We start from the raw sequence: 6393 nt of genomic DNA on the forward strand, positions 1-6393 counted from the left end.
CCAATAAGGAGATAAGGTCCGGCCCCTAAAATATTCTTTCTGAGATATCCTAAGAACGGTGACGAATTTCTAAACACTTGTTGGACAAAACTCTTACACCTGAAACAAAATAGTATCAGGCACCTAAAATGAAGATCCTCTTTTCCTGTTTTAAATCATGTATAGCTGTTAAATAGCAAAATCAAGATCGATCATAAATCTCAATTTCTAAAATCAGACGGAAGACCTCCTCGTTGCTCGCAACGAGATCGTGTCTAGTTTATTGTTTATATTTACATCTTTCTAATAACAAATTAATAAATTGGTTGAAAAAAGTCAGAAAAATTAACAAAATTATTGTTACGTACATCAGTACGTTAGGTATAAGAAACAGCCAAATCGTCTCCTATTGGAATTTGATTCTGACATCACCATGATTATTTCGTGTAGTCCAGGATTTTTCTTAGGTTGCTGAAGGTCCCGACCGATCGATAAACTAGTAAGAACTGGATCGTTTATATTTCAGTTCTGTCAATTTCAACAGAGCTATGAATGTACAATCCATTTTCGTAATAAAATAGAGGGAATCATACTTGGTATATATTCATTTTCCTCTACTGGCTTTCGAGTATTTCTCAGCAGTACGGATTCCCTAACTATGTCGGGTTAGCTAATATGAAATTGTTATTCTAAACAAAGGGAATGGAAAGTTTGAAAATAAATACTAATACCAAGTAAAAAATAGAAGAAAAAAAAATAAGAGAAATGTTTGGTTGTTTTAAAATCCAGTTAAGCCTGTCCGTCATGTTTATAACGCCGCGTTAAAGGCTTCGTAAAATGTCGACGTTTCGTTTTAAAAAGGCGCCGTGTTTAACGTAAAATGTATCATACTTACACTAGAGTTATATGAATAAATCATATACCATTGAGTTTTGTATTCTTGGCTTTTGAAAATGGTAGGTATCACACTCTAAAAAAAGTATTACTATACATTTTTAAAATAAGAATTTGAATTAAGAAAAACTATAAACATTAAGTAATACAATTAGTCAGAATAGCAAGTAAAAGGCAATCTCGTTTAGTAATTGGAATCGTAATTAGTAAATACCACTAATACAATTACTTATGATTTATTTTACTCATCAGTTCTGCAATTACTTAAATGTATATACAGATTGGTTATTTATTTACCCAATTTAATACTTATTTTAAGTAATCAAAATCATTTTGTTATAAGTAATTTAATTACTTGTAGTAGACTATTTACTTTTTTTGCAATTACTAAAATGTATATAAATATGTTTTTTATTTACTCAATATAATTCTCATTTCAAGTAATCAAATTCATTTATTTTAAAATATTCTCTTATTAAGTAATAGCAATACTTATTTTATCTAACTAATTTACTTATTTCATACCAATATGGTTTACCCATTTGTTTTTTACTTGTTGTAGACATATTATTCTCCAATTATTATATCACATTGTTTTTAAAAATTGAACGTCTAAAATTCTGTTTCCTTGCACTCGCTGATAACTGTGAACAAAGAAAATTTTAGGGAAAAAAAACACCAGACAACTGTGTAAATCAATAAATCTGTAATACCATAACACATATATAAATAAACTGGCTAACAAAATGTTATGTGTACAAGGTTGCTAATTTGACTAGCTTGGATTTACAACAAATGTGCACTTGAGAGAAAACAGTAATTACTTCAAGCAATCATAAGCATTGCAATTAATTTTCCAGATAAGAAAGTTCTTTCAAAAAGCTACAGTATATAGAAATTCTGTTGGTAATAATTGCAATTTAAAGCTTTACTGAAAAAAAAAATAATGGATAGAAAAATCGTATTTCACATTTTTATATACACTTGAAAGGAAATTCTCTCGTTTCCTTCACAACAACCAAAATATTAGTTGTAAAACATACCTCAACATTGCATTTTTAAACATTTTGCAGGATATGCATGGCAAAATACGCAATGACTCACAACTATATGTACATTGTAAACAATCAAACATGCACGGAAGTATAAGTAACCATATAAAACAATAAAAATAAGGAAAAAATAGATATACCTAAGAAGAAATTAAATTGATTCCAGATAATTTTATATTTGACAACTTAAAGCAGAAAATAAGGCCCATTAATAAGAAAATGACATTAATTTGTACAAAATTTTAATGCAACGTCAAATTTGCAGAGAGTTTGCTGCAAATTCGCGACAAACAGTTACCGCAAGCTTACAGATAAACATAGCAACTTTAAGATATTACAACATAAAAACAATTAATAAACACTTATAATTATTTAATAATGAGTTACTCATACATGTACTATGCTTTTTAATCAATTTACAATAACTTCTACTGGTGATTAACAAATATGTTTAACTTAAACAGTTGCAGCAAAATTTGAGATAAAGGACACAAGTGAAAATTATTAACTTTGAATTTTGCACATTTTATAAATTTCAAAAATAAACACAAAATTGATGAACAAACCATAATGAAATTTGACTAATAGTACTCAACCAATCGGTGATGATTTGTTGCTGCAGATTGATATTTAACTTGAATGCAGTTTGATCACAACATGCATGCACAGATGGACTTGGACAAAAGTTCACAATGAGCGAAGTTCAAACCATATAGTTCTCAATTAAGCCTTGCAAGGTCACTGGTCATATTACAATTAATCACGGCAATCTTTAAGGCATTCTTGATGTCTTTTTTATGACAGTCTTCTGTATGTGCTCTCCGATTTAATTTCACACATAAACAATATCACACAAATAGCCGAATATCACAATAATGTCCACAATGGAATGGTCAGACTTCAGCAGTGTTCTTTATATGCTTTTCTACGTAGTCTTACACAAATTCTGTATTCACTCTTTTTTGTTTGCATAATTTGATCATAAAATCAGTGAGTTGGTTGTTCATGCAAGGTTTTCTTTAGGTCTGTGTAACCCGGTCACCAGGACAGACACCTATTGGGAAGATAAATGGATTTCATATAAGCACATTTTTTTTTTTAATTTAAAGCAGTTTCTAAGAAAAACCAGTTAGCCTATCATATATCATACTTACTCCATCTATTAATCTATATCAGTATATAGCTACAAATTTGCAATACTAACTCTGACTATGTGAGTAGAACATGAATTCTTTTATTTAAGTAATAAAAATGTAAGTCATATAAAATGTACTTATACACTATGTAATGATAATTATCTAAATCTGGCGTTGTTTAAATAAATTTTGAATTCAAATTATTTTTTCATGCATCACAACGATGTCAATAACGAGCTTTTTGCTTGATTCGACACCCGGCATAGTCCAATCCACACTTTGCAAAAGTTTTTCCCCTTTGCGGGGTCAACCCAAAGGTCAAAAGGAAAAAAAACAACTTTTCCCTTCTTTATGCAACCAAATATTTGGGCGTCCTGTGAAGAAATCTCTTAGGATTTAATTTATTCCTTTGATGTGTGGTTTGCCCCAGCTTGGGGCAATCAACATTCACAAAGGAAACCGATTTCTAATGTCAAATGACGAAGTTACAATCCTCTAAACTACAAGGGCTACTGTGAGAAATATATGGGTTTTCCCCCAAAGATGGCGGCCAAGGGAGATAACTTTTGTAAAGTGTGGATTGGTCTATTGTCATAGGGACGGCCTTAAATTGTTAAACTCATTATAAAAGATCACCGTCTTTCGTTTTATATTCCAAAAACTGTTTAAACTGCCATTCAACGAATATATTTTCATTACTTCACTTACTTTTTCAAAAACGTGCTCATGATCATGCATGAGATGGTGTATGCATTGGGTGTTGAGACTCGATTCATTCACTTATATTCGTCCTCTGTTTAGCCGTGGATATTCCAAAAGTAAACACTCCATTGACAATCATTCTTTTACCTTGTGCACAGCCTTATTCCCTTATTTTCATTCATTTTACCATCTCGGTGACGGCAGACAACATGGCAGCATCGAATGTGAAAATTGGCGGCTAGCTATTGATCGACCAATCAGCGCGCGCGTAGCGTAACATTGAAACAAAAGTAAAAGTACAAACAAACACTGAACAGCATACGAAAAATTCTTCAATCTTCATGATTCAACATCAAGCGGTTTAGACACTATTATACCTTTTTGAAAGCAAAGGAGATATATGCCATTTCTGAAAAGCTAGTCACTTTCAAATTTCCTATTGTACTGCCCAACCAGTCTGTGTGCAATCTCTCTCTCTCTCTCTCTCTCTCTCTCTCTCTCTCTCTCTCTCTCATAATATACTTATATAGTAAGTCTTTTTTTGCTTTAAGTATATGATAGTTCTTTATCATAACAAATATCAGGAAAGGAATAACTTAGTAAATCATGTTAAGTATATGATAGTTCCTTATCATAACAAGTATCAGTAAAGGAATTACTTAGTAAATCATGTTTTGTTTTTAGTAAATGATTGTCCCTTTTTTCATAACAATAATCAGTAAAAAGGAATTACTTAGTAAAACATTTCTACACATTAAGTAAATGTAAGTAAAATATTTTTATTTAGTAATTGACATGAAGTTCAGTAATTGTTTTAAATTTTTAAGTAAATGTTAAGTAATTACCTATTACTTATTAATATGATTTTAAGTAAAAAATGATTACTAAGTAAAACTTTTTTTAGAGTGCATTAGATTTTAAAACACGGCATTTTTTGGCCAATAACGTCCCTTGTTCTTTACAATTGATTATATCTGGGATACTTAATTTGTGTATCTGCATATTGATTGACACACAGACCAATTCAGATATGTCATGAACTGACTGTGGACGTCTCAAGATGTTTCAAAGAATTTCTTTTGGTCTGAAAATTAAAAAATATATTAATTATTTTTATTTTCGACTCTCTATTCAGATTAATCATGCCACCAAATAGAGGACAGCAAACAGAAGGCGGAGGTTGGCCAATTCTACCAGTGAAAGCACGGACACACAGTCTGTAACAGCCTTACAACCACAACCATCAGCTTTTGACTACGATAAGTTTGCCCTTGCTATTATCAAACACTCAACCCCAGTGAATGATGTGGAAAAATCAGTCCAACAGGAAGTCTCATGGACTGGACGACTAATGAACACTGTGAATGAAGAGTCAACTGCTACTGCAACTAACCAAAGTTCAGCAACATCAAAACTTTTAGCCGTGCAACAAGAGGATAAAACGGCCATTGTGTCTGCTGCTGGCTTAGGCGTCCTTCTTGACAGTGTATTTACAGGTGAGCCAGCAAGCCCAATTGAATTGTAAAATCCGGCTGCCATCATTTTTTATGGTATTCCATTATCTCCATCTATGTCTGTCAAAATCAAATCAAAAGTATGGAATAATGAATTCATTGATTTCCGCACTATTTTGAGTACAAGAGAAGAACCATTAAGTCTTCGGGTGTCATTAACTTACATCAGGGTCCTAAGTTTAAAACCCCAATTTCCATGGCTCAGTGGACTGATGCTTTTTTCATATAAGTGGCATCATACATTGAGAAATACCCAACAGAGGCCCCCTATTTACTTAAATATGGGAACTCGATTAGAGAAATTCACCGCTTCACGGTGATAATGCTTTTAGGTCATATGACGAACAGTTTCGAAAACTTTAATAGTCCCTGAATGTTCCGTGGCAGAACACAATCCAAGAATTGCGCCTAAAAGCTGCAACAAATACAAGAACATTCTCCCCTAAAATTACACAAAATTCAGGACAGCCCTTTCAGTAGATTCTGTTTTTAATACAACAGGGGGGAACGCTGTACTAGAAATCCAATTTGCAATTGAATTGTTGCGTTTTTTATATTTTGTATATCCAACCCTTTTTTGATGATTGGTGTATCAGGGCCAAACTTTTCTATGTTTTTATGTAGGGGGTCAGATGCTATATTATATGTTGTCAAATATTTTAAAAATGTATCAGCGGTGTTTTTCTAGTCCCGTCTGACCCCCTCAATATTAACTGTTTTTTTTTTTTTTTTTTTTTACATTTTTGTCATTTATTTGAATAAATGGCCTATTTTCATCTTCAACTATGTTCTGTGTTTCGATATTCATCAAAAGATCTAGTGCAGTCGTCTTGTCTCTTAATAACAAAGGAACATCAAATAGTTATTATTATTGACAGATAATAATACCCTTTATGTGACGTGTGATTTTATTTCATGTATGTCTTTATCTACATGTAAATCTTTAAATGTTTAATGTTTCTGTAGGTTCATCTGAAATGTTTGACGACAAGTGGTATGTAATAGCAGGTGCTCATCTTGATCTTATTTGCTAAATTTAACTGTCCTTTATTATGCAAAATTTTTAACCAATCAGAAAAGCCCCAAGGTCGCGTATTTGTTAGTCTCTGGGTCAAT

At 31.9% G+C, this 6393-nt stretch overlaps 1 long non-coding RNA gene across 1 annotated transcript; it reads right to left on the bottom strand.

Annotated features, from left to right (window-relative positions):
* Positions 1–1564: 1564 nt before the first annotated feature.
* Positions 1565–4665, bottom strand: LOC117682447 (uncharacterized). Its single transcript, XR_010707533.1, has 2 exons — positions 3770–4665; positions 1565–2979 (listed from the first exon to the last, which is right to left on the bottom strand). It is a non-coding gene; the product is annotated as an uncharacterized lncRNA (long non-coding RNA).
* Positions 4666–6393: the final 1728 nt, after the last annotated feature.

The sequence above is a fragment of the Magallana gigas genome, chromosome 1 (assembly GCF_963853765.1).
Source record: "Magallana gigas chromosome 1, xbMagGiga1.1, whole genome shotgun sequence".
NCBI lineage: Eukaryota > Metazoa > Mollusca > Bivalvia > Ostreida > Ostreidae > Magallana > Magallana gigas.